The 27902-nt window shown below is 44.0% G+C and overlaps 1 protein-coding gene across 4 annotated transcripts in view; it reads left to right on the top strand.

Annotated features, from left to right (window-relative positions):
- Positions 1-27902, top strand: part of LOC126184414 (sulfate transporter-like) — a 476107-nt gene that overhangs the window by 311642 nt on the left and 136563 nt on the right. The window contains exon 1 of one of the 4 annotated variants that reach the window (XM_049926800.1): positions 11441-11507. The exons of the other annotated variants lie outside the window; for them this stretch is intronic. The gene's annotated coding sequence lies outside the window, so the exon portion shown is untranslated. Of the gene's footprint in view, positions 1-11440; positions 11508-27902 lie in introns of those variants that run through there. 4 annotated transcript variants of the gene reach the window in all.

Genomic DNA, 27902 nt, shown 5'->3' on the forward strand with positions numbered 1-27902 from the left:
CATACGCTCCAGTTTCTCAAGGATGAGATCGAAAAGTAGTAGTACGAAATTTTTAAATAGATTTCGAATCGTCATATTCTTTCACATAATTTGTGTGATGTCCCTGTTTCTTGCCTTTCCTCGTTCTAACAAACAATCTTGTCATCACTAATTCTGTAGCTATTCCTACCATTGTCAAAACTTATTCTCCAGTTAACTTCACTAACCCTGCCAGAATCACCAGTTTAGTTATCGCGCGTTTATTCTCCGGTTAGGCTTTATTACATGTTCGAACAACGCGTTTTCCGCGCTATTCCGAGAATAGAACTTAAGCGGCTGCTAACCGGGGACTGTGCAACTGGCCCTTAGTAGTTTAGCGATCTGGGTTTTCTTGGATACACCAAGAAGATAATATGTAAAATTTCTTGCCAGTTATTCCTGTTAGTCGTTTATTTCCAGTCTGGTAGTCTGAATCTATGGATTTCGCTAGTAATTATAACAATGCTTTTCATTCGCACACCGAATCAGCCACGTAAACATACAGCGGCTTGCATTCACCCGTTCGGGTGTATTCGGTTCAGCTCGTATAGCCCCGTCCCCTTTTGCCTGTGGGAAAGTTTTTTATTTCTAAATGCGACGGGGATTCCCCTGGCAGAGACATCACGTTCACTGTGCACGAATTCAAAAATAAACTTGTGATTCCTTCAGTAATCAACTTAGAATGTGTTAAAAAAATGTTGAAAAACCAACAGGGATTCGTTTCAAAATCCTATGCATAATCAATAGACCAACGTGCACTGGATGCTAGGCACCTTGTTAAACAAGTTTTTTCTTCAAGAATATGAACTCGGCGCCCCTTGAAATTGCAGCCCGGGGCAGATACCCCAGTTTGAAACCCCTAGATCCAGGCCTGTCCCCTTCCATGCAGTGCTACAACTGCATGAGATTTGGGCATATGTCTTCACGTTTCAATGCCAGCCCAATCTGTAGGGATTGTGGGCGTCCATGCACACAAATGCTCCTCCTGCGCCTCCCCCTCCCCTCTCCCAATCTGTGTCAACTGTGGGGAGTGCCATTCCCCATGTTATATGGACATAAATGTCTTTCAAAGTGAAAAGTAAATCCAAGTATACAAGACTTTTGACCAACTCACATATAAAGATGCTAAGGAGATATATAGTATCGTCGCTCTCCATGTCTTCTAGATCAGGCCCAATCCCCTGATGCTGGGGGCCCCTCGTCCTAGTACTTCACCCACACTCCCTTTGAGGGCGTTGACTCCCCAAACCCCAGCAGGAAAAGCAATGCCCTTCTCCGACATCTCTTCTCAGGAAGGGGCCTCTCAGGCCACTCTCTCTCCAGTAATCTGCTGATCTGCAGCCAAATGCCAGCAAGTGGCAGAAGAAGCCATAGTCTGCAGGTCGTAGGACTTTGCATTGCCCCTTGCATTGCCCCCTTTTCCCAAAATCTGAGAACATGAAGGTATCAATGTGGCTGTCCAGAGCACAACTGCAGCCAATGTGGCTGTCCAGAGCACAACTGCAGCCATTTTATCGGCATCTGACTTAACGATCCTCTATTCCTCAGGACCTCCCTGTCGAAAGACAGGCACCCCCAAAATCGCCATGGGCATTAGAGATCACAGATTGACTCTCTAATGCCACAAGCAACATCTGTTGATGGAGCACCCCATTGCCTTCAAACAACTCGGTGCTCGGGTCTGTCCCCTCATAAAACGACAGAATCGAGAATGCTGGGAACAATATGTTGTGACCATTGGACAACAGGAGTGACTGGTGTCTCTCTGAATTTTGTTGTCTACACTGGCCAATACACAGTCACTGAACATTTTGCTTTGAAATATGCTCGAGCCTCTGTGTCTGAGAATTATCAACCCACATTTCATATCGTCAAACAGAAGGTGCAGCAGATTCATTTACCTTTTACTACACGTCACTTGGAGCCATATAAATCTCCGTCCAGTGACTGGAAATTCACAGCTTCAGGACGAGACTGCATCCACAGCCAAATGCTCAAAAATCTATCAGTTGACTGCCAGCGACATATTCTTGGCATTTTCTATCTTATCTGGAGCGAGGGTGAGTTCCCATCTCTGTGGCGAGCAAGGGTGGGCGTCCCAGCACTGAAATTGGGTAAACACTACCTTGTGATGGACAGCTATCGCCAAATTAGTCTTACTAATGTTATTTTCAAGTTGCTCGAACGTATGCTGAGCTGGTGGCTATGTTGGTACCTAGAGTCTCTGAGGCTTTTGGCTGCATCCAAGGGCGGTTTTGACCAGGTACATTCTACAACTGACAATTTGGTCTGCCTAGAGTCTGCCATCTGGTCAGTTTTTGCCCAACCGTCAACACCTTAGTGCTGTCTTCTTCGACTTCCAAAAGACTTGTGACACCACATGGCATCATCACATTCTCGTTACCCTGCATGAGCGATTTCTCTAAGACCTGCTCCAGATTTTTGTCCAGAACTACTTCTCACACTGAACATTCAGAGCTCAAGTTGATACTTCCCACAGCACCTCCATATACAAAAGAACGTGGTCCTGCAGGGCTCTGTATTGAATGTTCCCCTTTTTCTAGTGGCAACCAATGGTTTAGCTTCAGGTGTGGGGCCTACAGTGTCGCCCTTATTGTATGCTGACGATTTTTGAGTTTGCTATTGCTCCTCAACTGAGAATGTTGCTGAACATCAACTAAAGGGTGGCATAGGCTCTCACCTGCAGCTACTGCCCGTACACATAAAAACTCTAGCTCGACGACTAATTGCTCAAAGTGGTGGAGTCTTATCACTTTTTGGGACTGACCTTTGGTGTCTTGTTGACATGGCTTACCCATCTTTTCCAAGTTAAGGGAGCATGCTGGCCACTTCTTAATACTCTTCACTGCCTCAGTGTGTTCTGGTTTCTCCGAACAAACTACAAGCAACAAAGGGGACCACGACCATGTAGCGGTCTTCCCTTCATCCTTCTTGCAGGGAATCTACTGTTCTCTGTCAGCTTCACATTGGCTACACTTTATATGACCCATGGCCACATCCTCCAGCATGAGGCTCCACCACACTGTTAGTGTGATGTTCGTCTGAGGCTGACTCTCATCCTACTGGACTGCCCAATTCGGCCACCTCAGCGAAAAACCTTAACCTTGCTGACACGCTGCGTCTGGTGCCAGTGAACGACGCAGAAGTGGTTGATCCCTGTGAGATAAGGCACATTGCCTTTTGTGGCCGCTTGGGGGATTGGAGAGCTGTCCCATCGCCTGCTCTGACCCAGGGGGTGCAATGCTGACATTTCTCAGTGGTCCAGCCTTGCTCCTGCTGTTCCCACCTTCATAATTCTTTTTATTCATTCAAATCTATCGTTAGTTTACTGTCTAGTCGTTTTTGTTCTCTTTACTGAAATTTTATCAAATTCTTCATATTGATAGTTTCATTGTGATAATGGGTGGTGTAGAACACCAGCTGGATGCAGGTGGTGCATCTTCTGTTGCATAACGTGTTCTAGGGTCCTGTCACTGCGTTGCAACTCTCCCACCTTCACCCTTTTACTCCTGTCCCACTTCTACATTATTCTCTTGGTTTTCTTGATTCTCAAATACAGTCGGGTTCATCGGGATTTATCCTTTGCGTCCTTCCTCTCTGGGGTCTATTTCTGGCTCGACACACAAAGGATTGATGAATTGACGAGCTCGTAGTTTCGTCCCTTTGACCCCATCACTCCATCCATCCATCTATCCATCCATCCATCCGTCCACCCACCCACCCAAAAACCCGATGTGGAGATTGCTTAGTTTGAAAGTGATGATTACGACGCTGCTGATTTAAATTTCCTCCCTAGTATAAGTCTGACTCATAGTTCGCTGTGGGCCTTCGTAAAGTACAGACGTGGAAGAGCAGTGCATTCCTGTTTACTTTATGTGTGGTTTAGATGTAAAATCTCGCTTCCTCTTTCCAAAGTTAATGACTCACCGTCACCAAGGACAACGGCGATGGAGGTATAATGAACGTTGAACTGGACAATGATAAGTCAGTTACCAAAGACAGAATTAAGCGCTATGATAGTGGACGGTTTAAATATTGTGAACGGAGTCAACAATATTCCAGCACAAGATGAAGACATCGAGATGAGAATTGCTGAGAAGAACTCAAAGAAACGATCAACGAACGACAGCGACAACGAGCAGCAAAGGAGCAGGTGTAGGTGCAGAAAAACAGAGCAGTGTCTTTCTGTTAATACTGCTAGTCATCACTTACAAGCTGCAGCAGTTCATACAGACCCGGTCGATGGCAGAGCCAAATTGTGCAGCAAATAAATGTGAACGCAGAATCTGATGTTGGCTCTTTCAAGCCTTTATTGAATTCCAGGATAACATTGGGGGTCGTTTACACCCAATGTCCGTGGGTAAGCAACAAGTCGCGAGTGCAAAGGCATCAAGAAATATAAAATAAACATTTCGCAAGACCGCAACTGTACAAACGTAGAAACTTGCTCTGGTGAAGCTGCAAACTGTTTAGTTCGGAGGCAAGTACTTCGCAATAATAATATGGAGGCTTGTCTCCTCTTCATGAAAAACGGAATATAACGTGTCATACAAGCTGTGGACTTCCCTGTTGTATGAAGAAGAAATTTTGGATCTTACTCGGTGCGGAAACCCTGTAATAAAAGTGAAACGCTACACCAAAACTATAGACATAATAGCGAAACTTTCCAGAAGGCCTATCCCAGTATGTATAATAACAGCGAAGTCGCAAAAAAGACTAGACTACGTTTCTATTTATGGAGTCACATACCACGAGAAGCCTTTCATTCCATCCGTCTTTCAATGACTGAACTGTTTGAGATTTAGACACGGAAGTAATCAATGTCGTAGCAAGCCTAGATGTTTTCATTGTGGAGGACTTCATAAGGGTCTGAATGTGCGCCTCCTACGTGTGTTGACTGTGACGCTCATGAGAGGGCTACAGACAAAATAAGTCCAGAATACGCAAGACATCGGGAAATAAACAGAAAAAGAGCAGAGTAGGACCTAAACTATCAAGAAACTGTCGCGCCAGAAGCTAGACGAAGCCGTGCTACTGTTGCTGCAAGGAAATATCGTTCCTCATGCCAGCTGCCAGCAGCTTCCCTGCTGGTGCCCACCGGTCATAGTGTAATAGCAGCGGAATGTCCACCCACGCATCGAACATTTGTCGCGCCAGCAAACGCCCCTGCGTCGGCGACGCCGCGTTGCGTACACAACAGCCAGCAGCAGAAGCACATTAACACTTTGAGCGGGATACACGCACTAAAGAAGCCGTCTATCAATCCGTTTATGAACCATCCAGCGTTTTGTAAGGGAGTCAGATCCTATGTTGATGAAGATACGTATGTTTTGAGGGTCGATATGATTCTAAAGTTTCTGGTGCTGTCGATTTCGACGCCAAAAAGTTTTTATCTTATTTCTCGAAACAGAAAGGCGAATGCATTACGTGTAAGGTGTGATTTCACGGCTGCTGCTGCTGCAGTCGTTGTAGGTGTAAACATTCTTTCCAAATACAGGAAGCTCTTGCTTGGAACAGTTAAACCACCTTGATGTTGAATAAGGATTTCTATCTCATTCTTATTATTAAACGCTGCTGAAGCAAAATGTTTGTGGGGGAAAATATTCCTGACTAATTATACGCTTGCAATATTGAACTGGAGCTGTTATATCGATCGACACCATTGCAAGTTTTTGTTCCTATCGATTTAAGATAATCACAATTCCCACGTGTTATGTTCTGCTTCTGCTGCAAAGTGGTCTTCTGATGGTTGTGTTGTATTTATGCTTTATACGCATTATGCTGCTTCAGATGAAGACATACTATAATTTTCTCTTCGCAAAAGTCGGCTCGACTTTTCAGCTGGAGATGGTCAAATGTCTGAACAGTCACTGGGAGATGGATTGGATACGAAGGACCTCCACATTGTATAAAATCCGTATATAGTATGAATTAATCTGTCGTTAAGGTACGTACTGACTGGCTGACATATCCACATGCAGATTCGACTCGTGAATTTTATCATTAGTGCTTGTTTTTATCGATTTTCTTTTGTATTTACACCAAATGTATGTCAGTGTGGTTTACTTGCTTAGATGGCTGTACGAGAAACACTCAAATGCCAGTAAATAAAAAATAAAAAAACATAAAAAATAAGTCTGACTCAGAGAGAGAGAGAGAGAGAGAGAGAGAGAGAGAGAACACTAGTCATCGCAAGGTAAGCGTTGAAGGACACGTTTGGAACAACTGTGAGAGTACCGAAGGCTGATATACTGCTAGCGACTTGACCACTTGCTACTTGCATAAACTTCTTAAATCGACAATAGTCAGTTCTCAATTGAATTAAATTCACTCACATAATTGGTATCAATGGCGAGGAATCAATGAAATGCAATGACATGTAATCATATCAGTCAAATACGTTTAGAAATACCAAACCTACAGAGTGGTGAATAATTAGTGGCGAATGAAAATTTGTACCAGACAGCCGCAGTTCTTTTGGATTACGTAGTTACACTTGTTGAAAGCGTTGTAATAAATTTATACTTAGCTGGAAGGTCATAACAATAAGCTAGCATAAACTATGCTAGGAAAACTATAAAAGGCATCGAAGAAGTTTATTTACGACGGAAACGTTCGCGTAACACAAATCTTGCAGATGTGTTGTTGCGGTTCTATGGATTGTGGACAGTCTGAGATGATGATCAAGCTAATTGCCGATGTGTTTGTAGTTTTAGAAATATTGCTGAAATTGCATTCCATAAGCGCAAACGCGTAAGTAATATCTACGTACGGATAATTAAGTTGTTCAGAACGACCAGATGTTTGTCGAGTAACAAGTGCAGTTTTAAAAACGTGAACAATCAACTCTTCTGGTGTGTACCTCCGCCCGAAAACCATGTCGTCCTCACAAAACTGAATCTATTGGAAGAACGACATTGTGACTAACACTTTCAGCTGCTGAATTAAATAACTTCATTAACTATCGTTTTGTCTACATTTCCATCTTCAAGGACTAACATGTATGTTCAGTCATGCACAAGAATGAACGTTTGTACATAGGGAAACGCGTCAGGCTGGAGCCAGACCGTCTGTGTTTCATTTCGACAGACTGTCAGTCCAAAGGGCCCGGGTTCGATTCCCGGCTGGGTCGGAGTTTTTCTCCGCTCAGGGACTGGGTGTTGTGTTGTCCTAATCATCATCATTTCATCCCCATCGACGCGCAAATCGCCGAAGTGGGGTCAAATCGAAAAACTTGCACCAGGTGACCGGTCTACCCGACGGGAGGCCCTCGTCACACTACATTTCAATACACATATACTAGTTACTCATTCGAGTGAGAGAGAGATTTTTTTCCCTTTTCCTTTTTTATCTAATGTGGGTTTTGATACTCGGATGAAACATACGTACACGAAGATTGCAGAGGTTACAGCTTCCCCATAATACAATATTTTCAATTAAATGGTGTGCTGGGTTTGCGTGTGGTGTTGGGTTGATGTATTTGCTTAGTCGTGGCAAGCCATCGGTACGGAGTCTTTCCTGTTGTGTGGGAAGGGTCTGGGGAGCGCTAAACTGGAATTTTGTGATGTGCATCCCTCCAGCTCAACGGTGGTTCCCCTCACACACTGTAAGGCATTTCCGACGGTCGCTGACCATTACCTCGCACCGCTTTCGTGAGTGAAGATGACGTACCCGGACAAACTTGGCAGGCATTTGGGCTGCAGATCCGATTTTGCGGACGATGTGGGAGCGCGATTAGGCCCGATTAGGAATTTCATCGCCGTGCCACGGTGTCGCCAAGATTCAGAAGTTATTGATCCGAGTTTTGACGTGGAAAATAGAGCACAATATTGACTGGAGGGTGTCTAAAAAAATTAGCCTGAGTGGGAGAACGAGCTTCTCCTTTCCAAGGGGAGGAAGTGCAAGTTCTCTTGCATTGATCTCAGCCACCACCTTTTTCTTTAAAGTGAAAAATTAAGAGATTGGCTCAAGTAAGTAACTTTTCGGAAGGGAGAGAAAAATGGTTTGCAACGTGGCCTCTCGCTGGAAATATTTTTGATTTTCCATTCGAAGGAGCATTGCTTTAGTGTTACTTTTTTCTGGACGGAGACTGATGCAAACAGAGTGATACTTTACGTCTGAGCGGGGATCGACATCCGGGACACTAGACTTTTCCAGGGGTCCTTTGGCAGCACTTGGAGTGCAGATCTCTTCTGCAGTCTCTCAGGTAGCAGCCCATATTCGGCAGCGCCATGAGGCGAGACGTAATGATGATGGGGAATCATGCGTGTTTTCATTTTAAAGTATACAGGTGTTCTTCTTGTAACTTAAGCTTTGGCAGCTGATGGCTAACTTATGACTCAGTTGCTTGGTTTTCCACCCCACCAAATCAATGCAATCATCAAGACCGGTGCGAAACCATGTACTTGATTCATTTAATTTACACGACGAGTTATTTACTTGATTATTTTCTTCCCTTCTCTGCGGAGTTTGCCACTGAGTTTTTGTCAGTTGCATTAATTACACAGATTTTTTGTTCAGATCGGCACTCATCTCCATTAACCATTACATTTTCTAATCATATGTTGTTTCCCCTGTCGAGTGTTTTATTATAAACGATGATCTAACTAATCTACCTTTTAATTCTATATATATTGTTTTTTTCTTTATTTCCTTTAGCGCTTCTAGTTCACACGAGGGCCAGACTCATAATTCACTTGTCAGGGCCAATTCCTTTCAATCCGTTTCTGTTGCGCGTAGTTTATCAAATATATCTGAGTCGAAATGAGGGGGGGGCGGGGGGGGGGGGGGGGGGAGGGCAGGCAATCTGCGTATCGAGTGGGTTCACTCCATTCAGATCTAAAGCACTGTTTATGTTTAACCATAGCCCAGTGGCACCTTACAGTACATTCGGGTACCTGAAGATGTCAAGTAGACTAAACCAAAAGTGAATGAAGTCACTTAATTCAGCAACTGAAGGCGTTAATCACAGTGTATATCCTGAAATAGATCACAGCTGTGGAATACTGCTTGTCAAAAGTCTTCCATAAATCCATTGGCTTTGGATCTAGAGATTGTTGAATTCGTGGCATTAGCCGAAAAGTGCCACTCCTGTCTCAGTGGCGGGCATTATGTAGGTGATTCCTGGAATGAACACCAAAGTCATCAATCATAGAAAGAAAAGAAAGGTACGTGGGGGTTAAATGTAGAGGTGTTTCGAGGCGTGTGGTCGAAGGAGGATGACCTCTTTTGAGAAAGTATTCCGGAAATCAGCTGAAGTAGCTTAGGTAACCATGAAAACATAAATATAATGCCTGGACCGGGGTTTGAATCCTGCTCTTGCTGAGTGCGAGTCCAGCATGATAACCATGGTGCCATTTCGAGTCATTGTGCAATCACGATTGCAAACAGTCGATCTCTAGTTGTCAAAGAGAAAGCTTGCAGTAATTGTGGTCTCGCATCACTCATAAATACATTTTCTCAGCGAAGGATGTTGTTTATAAGACAAGACTCAACCAGATGGTCATTCACAATGCCACCTCACGCAGTTACTGTAAGTGTATCTTCGAGGTCTCACAAGGAAAGGCCAGATTCTGCGACCTACATATTTCGACGAGTTCGGTATACTAGTCGGAGGCCACACGGAAGTAACTCCTGTGAAAAGGTTTAGGCCACTACACTTTCGTTTTTGAAAATAAAAATTGGTTCAGACGCCATGAGGCAGAATTCGTTTCGGACCAGTTGGGATCGTTGGATTACTCGAAAATAACGAAACTTTATTTATACATATCAGGCCTGCAACCTATTTGTTTCCGCAAAATGGAAGATTTAGTGAGATCGTTCGGTTGCAGATGTACTTAAGATGGAAAGCTGTTAATTCGTGTAGTGGCCAAGCGGTAAGAGCCCATCATTCAGGTCGCGGTCAAGTTGACAGAGCGCTTAGATTCGAATTGCACCTTTTTTACAATATTTTTTGCTATCTGTGAAGGGAATAGAAGCTGTCGCGAAGTCTATATATGGTTGTATACAAGGAAAAGTTTGACTGGCGAGAACCTAGTCTGTTTCTCACGATACCGTGTTTTGTAGAACGGTAAAAGCCAAAATTCTGTGACAGTGAATAGTCCATAACATTGTGACTGAAAGGAAGCGGTAATGGTAGCTGTCAAAGGGGTTTTGCCACCAGTGGTGCCACATATTCTGCCTCATGAAGTAAAAAGTGTAACTTTAGACATAAGTTGCAGCGTCACAGTGAAGCAAACTCCAGTGACCAGCACGATGCTTCAAGATTGATTACCTTAACCTTCTGCACGCCTCACGTAAAACTAAACCTGAAAAGGCTCAAAAATATTTATGATCATAAATTAAAGCCGGCCGGTGTGGCCGAGCGGTTCTATGCGCTTCAGTCTGGAACCGCGCGACCGCTACGGTCGCAGGTTCAAATCCTGCCTCGGGCATGGATGTGTGTGATGTCCTTAGGTTAGTTAGGTTTAAGTAGTTCTGAGCTCTAGGGGACTGATGACCTCAGATGTTAAGTCCCATAGTGCTCAGAGCCATTTGAACCATAGATTAAAATGTGGCTGAGTGACTGGTAGCACCTATTTGTAACTAATTAAAGCTATCGTTAATCCGAAGATTGGTTTGAACACTACAGTGCTTTACTTGACATGGTCCAATTGAAGGTGGTATGCCACTGCCTTTCCCCATCATTCGAAATGACGTTCGTAGTCAGTTAGATAGAAACCTGCAGATTAAAATATTTATACATATCAGGCTCGCAACCTAATTGCTTCCGTGACATCGGAGATTGAGTCTGATCGGTCGTGTGTAACTTGGCGTTTTTCACATCACAGAACAATAACGTAGGACCGACACAGCTACCCCTGACCTTTCGGTTTGTGGACTGGCACTTAACAACACACGTAATCCATTGATAACCACAATATTAAAAAACATCTACAACGGATAAGCCTAATAAAACCTTTCAGTTCTGAAACGTTTTATACGGGCTTTCGTTTTTACTATATACACTCAGAGTTCAGCATGTCGCATTTTCCACATACAGTCAACGTTTTCGTCGAATCACGAGAAACGAGTGGCAGTGGCTGTATTTAGAGAGCGAACATATGCTGATGTATTCCCGTAGCTGGTGTGTCATTTCTGGACTGGAGAGATTCAAGCTTCACAAATGTGAGTTATGTTACACAGGTATCACGGATCTCATTTCTCGCGTTCCACACGAAAGCCGCAGATACCGCCGTCGCGTCTGTTACACAGCGCCAGCGCGCCAGACGATATAAAACGGCGCGCAGCTGAGGCGGTCGTGGCGCGACTGACAGTTCGCTAGCGTATCTCCGAGGGCCACGCGCGGATTTGTGGTGGGTTGTGCAACCTCCGTCCGAGAACACGGCGCTCAGCTGGACAGCGGCGAGTGTGCCTGCAGAGGTCGTGCGCGCAGCACGTCACATCGCGTAGCTCTGTCCTGCCGCAAGGTAAGCAGCTGTTCATTGTGGCGGAGCGCCAGTTTCTGCACGGCTTTACGCCGCGCTTCTTCTTCAGCCTTCTTTAGGGGCACCTACCGGTCTGTGACGCTAAAGGGGCTATCCAGTGTAACAGCGAAGCTATCTCCCCCCCCCCCCCCCTCTACCAACTGATCCACTCCCCTCTGTCCTTCCGTCACTCCCTTCATCGTGGAATCATCGAGGGACACGCTATTCCCTATGAGTGATCTCTGACTTCCTTTTACTACTCCTCTGGGTAATGGTTGGTCTTATCGACTACCGGTTTGTTGATACGTCTGATTCTTTTGTGATGAAAAGGCTTCGAAAGAGACACGAAAGTCGTCTTCCAAATCCGTTTATCTCGAGAAATAGTCATTTAGCATTGTTGGTTGGGGGGCAGCGACGTTAACACCTCTCTCTTTTTGTTTTTCCGCTGAGATTTGTTCGCGAACGTTAACGTAATTCTACTTCATATACAGGGTGAGTCACCTAACATTACCGCTGGATATATTTCGTAAACCACATCAAATACTGACGAACCGATTCCACAGACCGAACGTGAGGAGAGGGGCTAGTGTAATTGTTTAATACTAACCATACAAAAATGCACGGAAGTATGTTTTTTAACACAAACCTACGTTTTTTAAATGGAACTCCGTTAGTTTTGTTAGCACATCTGAACATATAAACAAATACGTAATCAGTGCCGTTTGTTGCATTGTAAAATGTTAATTACATCCGGAGATATTGTAACCTAAAGTTGACGTTTGAGTACCACTCCTCCGCTGTTCGATCGTGTGTATCGGAGAGCACCGAATTACGCAGGGATCCAAAGGGAACGGTGATGGACCTTAGGTACAGAAGAGACTGGAACAGCACATTACGTCCACATGCTAACACCTTTTTATTGGTCTTTTTCACTGACGCACATGTACATTACCATGAGGGGTGAGGTACACGTACACACGTGGTTTCCGATTTCAATTACGGAGTGGAATACAGTGTGTCCCGACATGTCAGGCCAATAGATGTTCAATGTGGTGGCCATCATGTACCGTGTGTACCGTGATGTGCCTACAACCCCAGAGGATATGAAACAACGTATTGTGGCAGCCTGCGGCGACATTACACCAGATGTACTGCGGCGTGTACGACATTCATTACGCCAGAGATTGCAATTGTGTGCAGCAAATGATGGCCACCACATTGAACATCTATTGGCCTGACATATCGGGACACACTCTATTCCACTCCGTAATTGAAAACGGAAACCACGTGTGTACGAGTACCTCACCCTTCATGGTAATGTACATGTGCGTCAGTGAAAAAGACTAATAAAAAGGTGTTAGCATGTGGACGTAATGTGCTGTTCCAGTCTCTTCTGTACCTAAGGTCCATCACCGTTCCCTTTGAATCCCTACGTAATTCGGTGCTCTCCGATACACACGATCGAACAGTGGAGGAGTGGTACTCAAGCGTCAACTTTAGGTTACAATATCTCCGGATGTAATTAACATTTTACAATGCAACAAACGGCACTGATTACGTATTTGTTTATATGTTCAGATGTGCTAACAAAACTAACGGAGTTCCATTTAAAAACGTAGGTTTGTGTTAAAAAACATACTTCCGTGCATTTTTGTATGGTTAGTATTAAACAATTACACTAGACCCTCTCCTCACGTTCGGTCTGTGGAATCGGATCATCAGTATTTGATGTGGTTTACGAAATATATCCAGCGGTAATGTTAGGTGACTCACCCTGTATAAATGACCTAGTAGATAGTGTCGGAAGTTCCATGCCGCTTTTCACGGATTATGCTGTAGTATACAGAGAAGTTGCAGCATTAGCAGCTACACGGGTAGCAGGGGTTGTGTGGCGTAGACTGGGCGGTTTTTTTAGGTTAGATGGCCTTGGGCAAGTACAGAAAGGGCAACAGCCTCAGAGGGTGCGGGGCAAAGTCAGGACATGCGGGGACCAAGCAGCAATCGGTATTGTAATTGTAAACTGTCGAAGCTGCATTGGTAAAGTACCGGAACTTCAAGCGCTCATAGAAAGCACCGAAGCTGAAATCGTTATAGGTACGGAAAGCTGGCTGAAGCCAGAGATAAATTCTGCCGTAATTTTTACAAAGGCACAGACGGTGCTTAGAAAGGATAGATTGCATGCAACCGGTGGTGGCGTGTTTGTCGCTGTTAGTAGTAGTTTATCCTGTAGTGAAGTAGAAGTGGATAGTTCCTGTGAATTATTATGGGTGGAGGTTACACTCAACAACCGAGCTAGGTTAATAATTGGCTCCTTTTACCGACCTCCCGACTCAGCAGCATTAGTGGCAGAACAACTGAGAGAAAATCTGGAATACATTTCACATAAATTTTCTCAGCATGTTATAGTCTTAGGTGGAGATATCAATTTACCAGATATAGACTGGGACACTCAGATGTTTAGGACGGGTGGTAGGGACAGAGCATCGAGTGACATTATACTGAGTGCACATCCGAAAATTACCTCGAGCAATTAACAAGAGAACCGACTCGTGGAGATAACATCTTGGGCCTACTGATAACAAACAGACCCGAACTTTTCGACTATGTAAGCGCAGAACAGGGAATCAGTGATCATAAGGCCGTTGCAGCATCCCTGAATATGGAAGTTAATAGGAATATAAAAAAAGGGAGGAAGGTTTATCTGTTTAGCAAGAGTAATAGAAGGCAGATTTCAGACTACCTAACAGATCTAAACGAAAATTTCTGTTCCGACACTGACAACGCTGAGTGTTTATGGAAAAAAGTTCAAGGCAATCGTAAAATGCGTTTTAGACAGGTACGTGCCGAGTAAAACGGTGAGGGACGGGAAAAACCCACCGTGGTTCAACAACAAAGTTAGGAAACTACTGCGAAAGTAAAGAGAGCTTCACTGCAAGTTTAAACGCAGCCAAAACCTCTGAGACAAACAGAAGCTAAACGATGTCAAAGTTAGCGTAAGGAGGGCTATGCGTGAAGCGTTCAGTGAATTCGAAAGTAAAATTCTATGTACCGACTTGACAGAAAATCCTAGGAAGTTCTGGTCTTACGTTAACTCAGTAAGTGGATCGAAACAGCATATCCAGACACTCCGGGATGATGATGGCATTGAAACAGAGGGTGACACGCGTAAAGCTGAAATACTAAACACCTTTTTCCAAAGCTGTTTCACAGAGGAAGACCGCACTGCAGTTCCTTCTCTAAATCCTCGCACAAATGAAAAAATGGCTGACATCGAAATAAGTGTCCAAGGAATAGAAAAGCAACTGGAATCACTCAACAGAGGAAAGTCCACTGGACATGACGGGATACCAATTCGATTCTACACAGAGTACGCGAAAGAACTTGCCCCCCTTCTAACAGCCATGTACCACAAGTCTCTAGAGGAACAGAAGGTTCCAAATGATTGGAAAAGAGCACAGGTAGTCCCAGTCTTCAAAAAGGGTCGTCGAGCAGATGCGCAAAACTATTGACCTGTATCTCTTACGTCGATCTGTTGTAGAATTTTAGAACATGTTTTTCGCTCGCGTATCATGTCTTTTTCTGGAAACCCAGAATATACTCTGTAGGAGTCAACCTTGGATTCCGGAAACAGCGATCGTGTGAGACCCAACTCGCTTTATTTGTTCATGAGACCCAGAAAATATTAGATACAGGCTCCCAGGTAGATGCCATTTTCTTTGACTTCCGGAAGGCTTTCGATACAGTTCCGCACTGTCGCCTGATAAACAAAGTAAGAGCCTACGGAATATCAGACCAGCTGTGTGGCTAGATTGAAGAGTTTTTAGCAAACAGAACACAGCATGTTGTTCTCAATGGAGAGACGTCTACAGACGTTAAAGTAACCTCTGGCGTGCCACAGAGGAGTGTTATGGGACCATTGCTTTTCACAATATATGTAAATGGCCTAGTAGATATGCGGAAGTTCCATGCGGCTTTCCGCGGATGATGCTGTAGTATACAGAAAAGTTGCAGCATTAGAAAATTGTAGCAAAATGCAGGAAGATCTGCAGCGGATAGTCACTTGGTGCAGGGAGTGGCAACTGACCCTTAACATATACAAATGTAATGTATTGCGAATACATAGAAAGAAGGATCCTTTATTGTATGATTATATGATAGCGGAACAAACACTGGTAGCAGTTACTTCTGTAAAATATCTGGGAGTATGCGTGCGGAACGATTTGAAGTGGAATGAACATATAAAATTAATTGTTGGTAAGGCGGGTGCCAGGTTGAGTTTCATTGTGAGAGTCCTTAGAAAATGTAATCCATCAACAAAGAAGGTGGCATACAAAACACTCGTTCGACCTATACTTGAGTATTGCTCATCAGTGTGGGATCCGTACCAGATCGGGTTGACGGAGGAGATAGAGAAGATCCAAAGAAGAGCGGCGCGTTTCGTCACAGGGTTATTTGGTAACCGTGATAGCGTTACGGAGATGTTTAGCAAACTCAAGTGGCAGACTCTGCAAGAGAGGCGCTCTGCATCGCGGTGTAGCTTACTGTCCAGGTTTCGAGAGGGTGCGTTTCTGGATGAGGTATCGAATATATTGCTTCCCCCTACTTATACCTCCAGAGGAGATCACGAATGTAAAATTAGAGAGATTCGAGCGCGCACGGAGGCTTTCCAGCAGTCGTTCTTCCCGCGAACCATACGCGACTGGAACAGAAAAGGGAGGTAATGACAGGGGCACGTTAAGTGCCCTCCGCCACACACCGTTGGGTGGCTTGCGGCGCATAAATGTAGATGTAGATGCAGATAAATTTACGCTCTGTTGATTTCAGAATCAAGTGACTCAACTTCAGCCACCTTGTAATGATTCACAAGTCAATGTAATCCGTAATATGTCACTTGCTGGTAGAGAGTGCGACAAAACTTTAACTACAACCATTTGTATCTCATATTGAAACACGCAAGTTTGACGTTAATGAACGTACGTTGTCCCACTATAACGCCACTGCCCGACGAGACTGTTGTCACATTATCAGAAGAGAGTACAGAGACAGTTCTGCTGCGGTACGGACAAAAGGTTGCCGTCTGTCAGCAGGTGGTGTCACTTTGGCATCACCTCTGGTCCTCGCATCATGGGAACAAGCTCCGGGTTATTAAGCCTCTCCCAGCGGCTTGGACAATTTCCTCTCGGCTCTCTCGTCGCGAAATCATTTTAATTACACTACTGGCTATTAAAATTGCTACAACAAGAAGAAATGCAGATGATAAACGGGTATTCATTGGACAAATATATTATACTAGAACTGACATGTGATCACTTTTTCACGCAATTTGGGTGCATAGCTGCTGAGAAATCAGTACCCAGAACAACCACCTCTGGCCGTAATAACGGCCTTGATACGCCTGGGCATTGAGTCAAACAGAGCTTGGATGACGTGTACAGGTACAGCTGCCTATGCAGCTTCATCAAGAGTAGTGACTGGCGTATTGTGACGAGCTAGTTGCTCGGCCACCATTGACCAGACGTTTTCAATTGGTGATGGATCTGGAGAATGTACTGGCCAGGGCAGCAGTCGAACATTTTCTGCAACCAGAAAGGCCCGTACAGGATCTGCAACATGCGGTCGTTTATTATCCTGCTGAAATGTAGGGTTTCGCAAGGATCGAATGAAGGGTAGATCCACGAGTCATAACACATCCGAAATGTAACGTCCACTGCTCAAAGTACCGCCAATGCGAACAAGAGGTGACCGAGACGTGTAAGCAATGGCACCCCATACCATCACGCCGGGTGATACGCCAGTATCCAATGCGCGTTCACCCGCGATGTCGCCGGCCGCGGTGGTCTAGCGGTTCTGGCGCTGCAGTCAGGAACCGCGGGACTGCTACGGTCGCAGGTTCGAATCCTGCCTCGGGCATGGGTGTGTGTGATGTCCTTAGGTTAGTTAGGTTTAAGTAGTTCTAAGTTCTAGGGGACTTATGACCTAAGATGTTGAGTCCCATAGTGCTCAGAGCCATTTGAACCATTTGAACCCGCGATGTCGCCAAACGCGGATGCGACCATCATGATGCTGTAAACAGAACCTGGATTGATCCGAAAAAAATGACGCTTTGCCATTCGTGCACCCACTTTCGTCGTTGGGTACACCATCGCAGGCGCTCCTGTCTGTGGTGCAGCGTCAAGGATAACCGCTGCCATGGTCTCCGAGCTGATAGTCCATGCTGCTGCAAACGTCGTCGAACTGTTCATGCAGATTTTTCTTTGTCTTGCAAACGTCCCCATCTGTTGACTGAGGGATCGAGACGTGGTTGCACGATCCGTTACAGCCATGTGGATAAGATGCCTGTCATCTCGACTGCTAGTGATAGGAGGCCATTGGGGCCCAGCACGGAGTTCCGTATTACCCTCCCGAACCCACCGATTCCATATTCTGCTAACAGTCATTGGATCTCGACCAACGCGAGCAGCAATGTCGCGATACGATAAACCGCAATCGCGATAGGCTACAATCCGACGTTTATCAAAGTAGAAAGAGTGATGGTACGCATTTCTCCTCCTTACACGAGGCATCACAATAACGTTTCACCAGGCAACGCCGGTCAACTGCTGTTTGTATATGAGAAATCGGTTGGAAACTTTCCTCATGTCAGTACGTTGTAGGTGTCGCCACCGACGCCAACCTTGTGTGAATGCTCTGAGAAGCTAATAATTTGCATATCACAGCATCTTCTTGCTGTCGGTTAAATTTCGTGTCTGTAGCACGTCATCTTCGTGGTGTACCATTTTTAATGGCCAGTAGTGTAGGTTGCGTATTGGGCACTGTCTTCTTAACCATCGCCATTTGTTAAGTAGTGCGCCCCACCACTTTGTACACATTACACTCAACTTTTGACGGTCCGCCATTTCCTGGCGGAATGCTCTTTTTTTAACCGATTACGTTCCTTTTTGTGTTTACCGACCGAGTTATCGGCCGTTCTATCGAACGACGCGCGGGCTGTCGAACTCGTTTTACTTTTTATCCGTAGCAGCAATATGGCGAAGGCCATTTATTTTTTAGTTCTGGACCTCCGTTTCTCTATGGCGTATTTTGTAGACCTTTCTGCACGTCCCTGTTTTTAACTTTCTTCTCTTATGAACGTAGTTGTTTTTTGCGCCCTAAAACAAAACAAACCGGATAAGAGGTGCAGGCAATCTTCTTGGCAAGCTGAAAAATCATCTGGGGGAAAGAAATTCTCCAATGATGTAGACATTCATACGGCGATTCTCGAATTGCTCCGTGACCGACGGCTGTATTTCTATTGTCGAGGAATTGATCGAATGGTAGAACGTTCTGATCGTTGTATACAGACACTTGGTGACATTATTCACCAACATTCTCAATTATTTGCGTTATTTTTAAGTGTAGTGGAGCAATCGACGGGTCACTTTACCTGGCATAATAAAGTCTTACTTACTTTCGGAAGTCTCCTCGTATATATACAGCGTTAACGATAACTGCATACAAAGTAAAACAGTGGTGTAGGTGAAGTCGAGACGAACAGATTGGTACAAGACGTTTGTGGTCCATCGAGCCGGGAAAGAGCCTCAAATTCTCCTAAAAAAAATCTGCTAAGCTACAGGGTCGTTCACCGTACGAGATTTTGACAAAAATCGTCCTAGAATCTTAAAAACTTTTTGTTCTTGCACTTAAGACATGTGAAATTGATTGTATGATATAGGTTCCGCCTTTTTGCAAGCACACTTTTTTTGTTTTACCCAAACATGTTTCAGCACCTCTGTACCATAATCAGTGGTTTTTTTATTGAAAGCTGTAAAAAGTGAACAAACTTTAGGTTGTAACTGATCTAACAAAGTGAACGCTAAGAAAACTTTTTGTTCGTTTCACATCGTACCGTGATTTTCGTTCTACGGTTTTTCAGGTGTTCTGCACTGATAGGTTTTCATCTGCCATCCAAAAGATGTAAATGTGAATTTAAGTGATGATGGGTGAGTAAAAAGAAAAAAATGTGTTTGCAATAAGGTGGATCCTATACCATATAATTTAACACGGAAAGAAAGAAAAGAGCTTCGGATCCAAAAGGTGAATATGTAAAACTGAAATAGCGTAAATTTTATCTTAAAGTATTGTGGATTTGAATAGGATAAAATTAACAATTAAATCGTTTTGTTTATACAGCCGTCTTACTGCGGAATTATGTGCTTCAACGGGTTAAGTTTAACTCGAATTGTAAACGTAACCAGTTTTGGAGTAACGTTTACAAAAGTCTTCTTTCATTTATTACCCTCGCGGGAAAGCTTAAAGTAATAATGTTAGCGAAATAGCAGATTAAACTGGCGGTTAAGAGAACGAGAGGGTATTGAAAATTGCGCGCATGCACTGTAGCTGATATGGATTTTGTAGGCCAATTTGAGGTTTTTCGTCCCCAGCTCGTGGTCGTGCGGTAGCGTTCTCGCTTCCCACGCCCGGGTTCCCGGGTTCGATTCCTGGCGGGGTCAGGGAATTTCTCTGCCTCGTGATGACTGGGTGTTGTGTGCTGTCCTTAGTTTAGTTAGGTTTAAGTTGTTCTAAGTTCTAGGGGACTGATTACCATAGATGTTAAGTCCCATAGTGCTCAGAGCCATTTGAACCATTTTTTGAGGTTTTTCCCGGTTCGAGAGACCGCAAGTGTCCTGAATCAAATTGTCCGTCTTGACTTCCCCTATACCACCGTGGTACTTCGTAAACAGTTAACGTTTACACCCTGTTTTGAAAAAATAATTACTTTTTCTCCGTCGAGTCGTTATCAGTTAACGTCTGCCCTGTCTTCCATCCCCGTTGTAGCTGTAAGGTAATTTGAAAGGATTTCAGTCGTCGCGCTATTAGGTAGCATTTCTTATGTAGTTTGTTAGGTGTAGGTAACTGACGAATGCTTGTGGTAAAAAACGTAGTGTTTCCGTTGATGACAAGGAGAGAAAACCGACAGGGTGAAACGCAGTGCCGGCATATCCTCTGGAAGACCTCCGAGGGGGCCATCCGCCGGACGGATTACCGTAAGTGTGACATGTCCTCAGTCCTCGAAACGCTGTGAAGAGGTTTTAAAATGGAGCGCAGGAGGTTTTTACAGTGTGTATACCCTGTCTCCTCCTTTTCGTGCCACCGAAATAATGGCGATGAAAATTTCTCCGACCAACAGGATTGGAATCGGCTACCGCGGGGTCGAGCGCCAACGCACGTGCGTACAGCAGCGACCTCGACTATGGCGGCTGGTTTCCGTTCCTCTGAAGCTGCCGCACACCGTGTCACACTCTCCGGTTTGTAGTATTCTTAAGTGAAAGGAGGGAAACATCAGTGGCCTCGAAAATTTGGAGAGGTTAAAATAACAGCTCCTGGTGAGTTTTCCGGGTTGGAATCTTCGTTTAATACAAATTTTCTCGTAAGCCACGGCATACTCATTTCTCGATCTCTCTTGTCTTCTGGGAGGATACCGACGACCTTCATGTCTATATTCGTGATGTATTCCATCTCTGCTTAGGTCGTCCACAGACTTGCCTTCCTTTAGTTCCCAGGTTGCAGGGCCGTTTTAGCAATTGTAGGGGACGCTGTATTCGTGTCTATACCAGCGATGTCCGTAATGGGAGACACACACCAAGTCTTTACTACCCTGCGTTGTAAACAAGATTATTACTCGTTGAGGAAGTCACTGCAACCGTTGTTGGTCCGGACGATACCGTATAGAAGGAGCGAACAACTTCCCTGCCCAAGTTGCGAGTGTAACAAAATCCAAAGTCACGAGCCTGAATTATGTGCTTAGTGAACCAAGTCCGAAATGTATCCAAAGCAAATATACACTACTGGCCATTAAAATTGCTACACCACGAAGATGACGTGCAACATACGCGAAATTTAACCGACAGGAAGGAGATGCTGTGATATGCAAATCATTAGCTTTTCAGAGCATTCACACAAGGTTGGCGCCGGTGGCGACACCTACAACGTGCTGACATGAGGAAAGTTTCCAACCGATTTCTCATAGACAAACAGCTGTTGACCGGCGTTGCCTGGTGAAACGTTATTGTGATGCCTCGTGTAAGGAGGAGAAATGCTTACCATCACGTTTCCGACTTTAATAAAGGTCAGATTGTAGCCTATCGCGATTGCGGTTTATCGTATCGCGACATTGCTGCTCGCGTTAGTCGAGATCCAATGACTGTTAGCAGAATATGGAATCGGTGGATCCCAACGGCCTAGTATCACTAGCAGTCGAGGCATGGCTGTAACGGATCGTGCAGCCATGTCTCGATCCATGACTCAACAGATGGGGATGTTTGCAAAACAACCACCATCTGCACGAACAGTACGACGACATTTGCAGCAGCATGGACTATCAGCTCGGAGACCGTGGCTGCGGTTACCCATGACGCTGTATCACAGACAGGAGCGCCTGCGATGGTGTACTCAACGTCGAATCTGGGTGCACGAATGGCAAAACGTCATTTTTTCGGATGTATCCAGGTTCTGTTTACAGCATCATGATGGTCGCATCCGTGTTTGGCGACATCGCGGTGAACGCACATTGGAAGCGTGTATTCGTCATCGCCATACTGGCGTATCACCCGGCGTGATGGTATGGGGTTACACGTCTCGGTCACCTCTTGTTCGCATTGACGACACTTTGAACAGTGGACGTTACATTTCAGATGTGTTACGACCCGTGGCTCTACCCTTCATTCGATCCCCGCGAAACCCTACATTTCAGCAGGATAATGCACGACCGCATGTTGCAGGTCCTGTACGGGCCTTTCTGGATACAGGAAATGTTCGACTGCTGCCGTGGCCTACAAATTCTCCAGATCTCTCACCAATTGAAAACGTCTGGTCAATGGCGGCCGAGCAACTGGCTCGTCACAATACGCCAGTCACTACTCTTGATGAACTGTGGTATCGTGTTGAAGCTGCATGGGCAGCTGTACCTGTACATGCCATCCAAGCTCTGTTTGACTCAATACCCAGCCGTATCAAGGCCGTTATTACGGCCAGAGGTGGTTGTTCTGGGTACTGATTTCTCAGGTTATGTGCACCCAAATTGCGTGAAAATGTAATCACATGCCGGCCGGTGTGGCCGTGCGGTTCTAAGCGCGTCAGTTTGGAACCGCGTGACCGCTACGGTCGCAGGTTCGAATCCTGCCTCGGGCATGGATGTGTGTGATGTCCTTAGGTTAGTTAGGTTTAAGTAGTTCTAAGTTCTAGGGGACTGATGACCTCAGTAGTTAAGACCCATAGTGCGCAGAGCCATTTTTTTTGTAAACACATGTCAGTTCTAGTATAATATATTTGTCCAATGAATACCCGTTTATCATCTGCATTTCTTCTTGGTGTAGCAATTTTAATGGCCAGTAGTGTATTTACAGAATATTGCCTATCGGTTATACTACACGTCTCCTCAGACATGGTTGCCATAGGATGGAGTATTGCGTTGGAAATTTATTTAACCCGTAACTGGTACACCTATAAATTGTAACACATAAGGTACATCTGGGTCCTCGGGACCCACCCAAGTTTTGAGTATATTTTGGTAAAAAAAACACATTTAAATGAAATTTAAATATGAAACTTTTATTAATGTTTTGTTACTAATGTTTTAAAACCACATTCCTCATTTATGGTCATACCTTAAAGATGTTACAAAAAAGGACAATAAACTGCATAAAATACGAAATGTGAAAAATATACTTTTGGAAAGTCCTGCACATCAGTTACAAATAGTAAGATAGACAACTGAAACTTCACGTTTAAACACAAAATGTACTATGCTTCACAACAGTAAGCCAGAAGAAAAGTTCAAAATCAATATAAAAATTTCTGCAGGCACAACTTTTGGATAAATTTTAGTACATTTCTCAGCTAAATGACTATGTGATCTTTGAAAATAGCAGAAATTATGACAAAATATTAGGTTTCAATTATACAGCATCTTCACCAGTCCATTTCAGTTATTTCATTCATCCAGACTACCGAAACAGTTTGGACATAAAGCAGTGGAACATTCCAAACATAATGGTGTTCGACATCTGGCACACGCCCGGGATGCTTTCCTGTCTTTTTTAGATGGGCACACTGAGCATCTTTTCCTCTTCGATTTAGTAGCACCAGCTTCACTGTGAACCTGGGATGTTCCTGATGCCTTGGAGGGGGTCATGCCTAGAATATCACAAATGGAATTTCGGATATCTTTTCTCAAAAATGGAGAATCCAATCTTCTTTTCATACAATCACTTATGAGTTGTGTACCTAGTTCAATGAGGAATTCTCTGCGTGTCACATCATCAGTATCTTCTTTCCCATGGTACAAAACAAAAGCATTTACACCTGCTATATCTAGCATAGTGTAGAAGACTGCCATAGGCCACCGCCTTGTTCTTCTAGAAGTCGTGTAATTATGCGTCTTTTCGTCAAGTGCGTCAACTCCACCTTTTGTTTTATTGTAGTCATGGATTATTTCAGGCTTATTTTCCACCATACATTCTCCATGGTGCATTGTCGATATCAGGTTGACAACCTTGTTCTTTTTGGGGACGTGTGAAAGTATTGTTACAGAACCAGAGTATCCGTAGATTGAAGAAGACACATTTCTGCCCTTTGCTGTTGAAAAGCTTGGTGGTAGCTCAGCCTTGTTCTTTCTCATGGTGCCAATATAAGTCAAATTACAGTTCGACAACTCATTGACCAACTCCACACTTGAGAACCAGTTGTCCCCTGTCACATTTCTGTTACTTCCCTTGATTGGTTCAACCAACCGCATGACAACAGCTGTTGGTAAGAGGACACGGCGCGGGATGGCTACAGCTGATTTTCCCGAATATATCTCTGCATTCAAACAGTAGTGCATTTTGGCATCAGCTAGAATAAATATTTTTATACCGTATTTCCGTGGCTTGGATGGAATGTACATCCTAAATGGACATCTACCACGGAATCCTACAAGCATTTCGTCAACAGTGACGTACTCTCCGACTGAATAGTTTTCTTGACAAGCTTCTATCAATGAATTGAAGAGCCAAGAGATGTGGTACAGTTTATCTGTGAGTTTCCTTGCGTCACGGGTTGCTGCATCATCAAAACGAAGGCAACGTAATAAAAACAGCAAACGTTTCAAGGGCATAGTTGCCCTAAAAATTGGTCTACCAGTGCCGTTTGTAGCATATAAACCATTCAGATCTTCGTTGTTTGACTTGAAGGCTCCCCACAAATAACAAAGACCTATGACAGCTTTTATTTTAGTACTGTCTGTTAGATTTGAAAAAGAATTCTTTTTTGACTCAGGTGGCAATGACATAATCTTTTCATTGGTTCTGAGTACTACCTCTGCAATCATTTCTTTGCTGAAAAGTAGTTCCCAAAATGCTAGAGGGGTCTTTTCTGTTACCTGTCTAGCTGCATTACGTATGCCAGGAAAGTGAATTGGAGCAATGATGTTGGTTTGAGAGGTTCTTCCACGTATGCTGGGTGTTGTTGACCACTTGAATCTGTTTCTTCCATAGATATAATTAGTTCCAGATTGTTCGTTGTTACTGTCTCCATCATCACTTTCATCACTTCCAGTTTCATGTTCACTAATTTCATAGTCACTGTCGCTTCCACTTATGTCTTCAATATCACTGTCCAATGGTTCGTTCAGATTATCTGTAGTATCTTCCTCGCTCATTTTTCTGAAGCACTACACCGTAAATCCAAGATACCGGAAATAATGCCACGAAAAGAAAACTTTCACTAACGGTACACCTGGGTCCACGGGACCCGATCACCTTTATAGAAACAAAACTAACAAAGAAACGCCTGCAACAATGTTGTGGGCTGGTAGCCAGTTGATTGTTAGGAGAGTACAGGGAGAGGGAAGTCAGTGCTACCACACACATCACGGAGCTGGAAAAAAGAAATTTCGCTCGGGTCCCTGGGACCCAGGTGTACCAGTTACGGGTTAAAATTCAGGTTGAACTTTACTTTGCTTCTACATACTTCATTTCCAGTTATCCATGAACGATAAGCGAGCCAGCACAGGTCGTAGCCCACGCCTCAATGGTCCTATTCTCGGGAATGCTGAGAACGCCCGCAAGCGACGATAAAAATCCTGCGAGTAATCCCTTCCGCGCACTGCGCTTCTGTGAAGCCTGTTGCGTCATGTAACACCTCGGATGACGCAGCAATGTCTAGCGGTCGGCTAGTGGCTTCGAGACGCAGTCTTTCCTTGTCGCGCCGAGGGAGTTTACCGAGAGAAGGGCCCTGGAAAATCTCAAGGGCAAAAAGAGGTGTATGTCTGATCCAACCATTCATTTTATTTCTAATTCAGAATAACAGTCCACAAAAATGTCATTGTTGATCCTTAATATTTCCAAGACTTGTGGCTTACGCTCAGTTCTTACGTCGCGTGACGCATTTTTGAAATGCCAATTTATGAGATGATTCCTCCTGCATTTCACTTAGGTTCAGGATAGCATCTTGTGAGAGAGTGCCAAAATTTGTTTGTGGACGTCCTGTATCGAAAGCTATGTTACATATGATGCGTATTTTGTAAAAAAAAAGTAATACGAAGGACGTGATAGCTTCTTTCACTAAATACGCCTCTGTAACCATCATATTTGCGTACGAGGAAGGAAAAGACGCGTAACTTTAATACTTTCTGTTGAAATATTATAGAGCTAGAGGAGAAGTATTATAAAAGGAACTTGGAAATTTATCTACAGAATTTTTTGTTTAGTGGAGCAATGCTTGGTTCTGCTTCACAAGAAAGGACAGCAGCAAAGCGACAAAGAAACAGTACACCTAAAAGCCGCCTCATCTGTAACGAAAAGATATTTACTAATATTATCACCTGCTGCGTACGAAAAACACTCAATTTTAATCAATCAAAGGAATTAGCCAGTTTTAGAAGCAGACACAGCGCAACTGACAGTTTGCAAATTACGGATGAGAGCGGAGTAATGAGTTTGAATTAATACTGTGTGTGGTACACGTAGTTCTATTTTTTGAGAAATTTTCGATCCTGTTTCAATAAAATCTGTACTTGCAACATCTGGCAGCAAGCGGCTCAGTCTATGTTCATACACAGAATGTTCATAAATGCCACAGACTTCATCAGAATAGAGAGATGTGTGAAAGTGTGTATGGGAAGGAAACTCCATATTACCAAATCTATTCTCAACAGCCCAGCAAGATGTTTTCAGGCATCTAAATCGTGAAAAACTTGTTAAAGGTGCCTCCCGAAATTACCTTCGTTTTGTGAATATCATTCTTCAACAGAAAATAGGCGAACGAAAGAGAGCATGCTTGAAAGTACGCCTGTAAATCATTTATAGGAAGACAAAAAAAAAAGATTAGCACTACAGCGACAAGAAGGCGGGACAAATAAATAAATAAGTCATAGAACTAGTTCATCTCGATGTGGGGGAATTTTTTTGTCACGAACAGAAAATCAGCAAGGTAGGGTTCGCTGATGATATAGCAGAGGTCGCCAACGTTAGACAGGAACATAATCCGGTGCTTAATGAATCACCGTCATAGCTGGTGGCTATAATACGCACGTAAACAAAAAGAAAACTCAGGTAATGGTGTATGCACATTAGTTGAACGTGGTGGATAACATGTTATTAAACTTGGACAAGAGACTTCCGAAGATGTAAACCACAGTTGCTATCCGGTAATATAATAATGGAACATGCAGGAAAGACGTAGTACCAAGGTTTGTGTAAAGTAATAGGATTTTATAAACAGAAACAATTGCTGTCATCTATAAATACGAACGTTGAGGCCAGAAAAGAATTCAAGAAAAGCTATATTAAGAGCATACAGATAGACAATGACAGTGAAACGATAGGACGCCTTTAAATGTATTATTACAGGAGACAGCTGACGATCAAACAGGATCACCGAGTATGGAATGAGAATGTCCTGCTATAACTTGTCGAGAAAAATGCCCATTAAAAATGCATTGAATCAAAGAATTTGGTTTGGCTCATAATACAACATGAGTCGTTGCTGAAAACTTGGTTGGAGAGATGATACACAGAAGAGCCAAAGAAACTGGTACACTTGCCTAAAATCGTGTAGGACCCCCGCGAGCACGCACAAGTGCTGTAACACAACGTGGCATGACCTCGGCTAATGTCTGAATTAGTGCTGGAGGGAATTGACACCAAGAATCCTACAGGGTTGTCCATAAATCCATCTGAACAACATGTTGCAAGGCATCCCAGATATGCTCAATAATGTTCATGTCTCGGGAGTGTGGTGGCCAGTAGAAGTGTTCAAATTGAGACGAGTGTTCGTGGAGCCACACTGTAGCAATTCTGGACGTGAGGCGTCTCACATTGTCCTGATGAAATTGCCCACGTCCATTGGAATGCACAATGGACGTGAATGGATGCAGGTGAT

The sequence above is a fragment of the Schistocerca cancellata genome, chromosome 4 (genome assembly GCF_023864275.1).
Source record: "Schistocerca cancellata isolate TAMUIC-IGC-003103 chromosome 4, iqSchCanc2.1, whole genome shotgun sequence".
Lineage (NCBI taxonomy): Eukaryota > Metazoa > Arthropoda > Insecta > Orthoptera > Acrididae > Schistocerca > Schistocerca cancellata.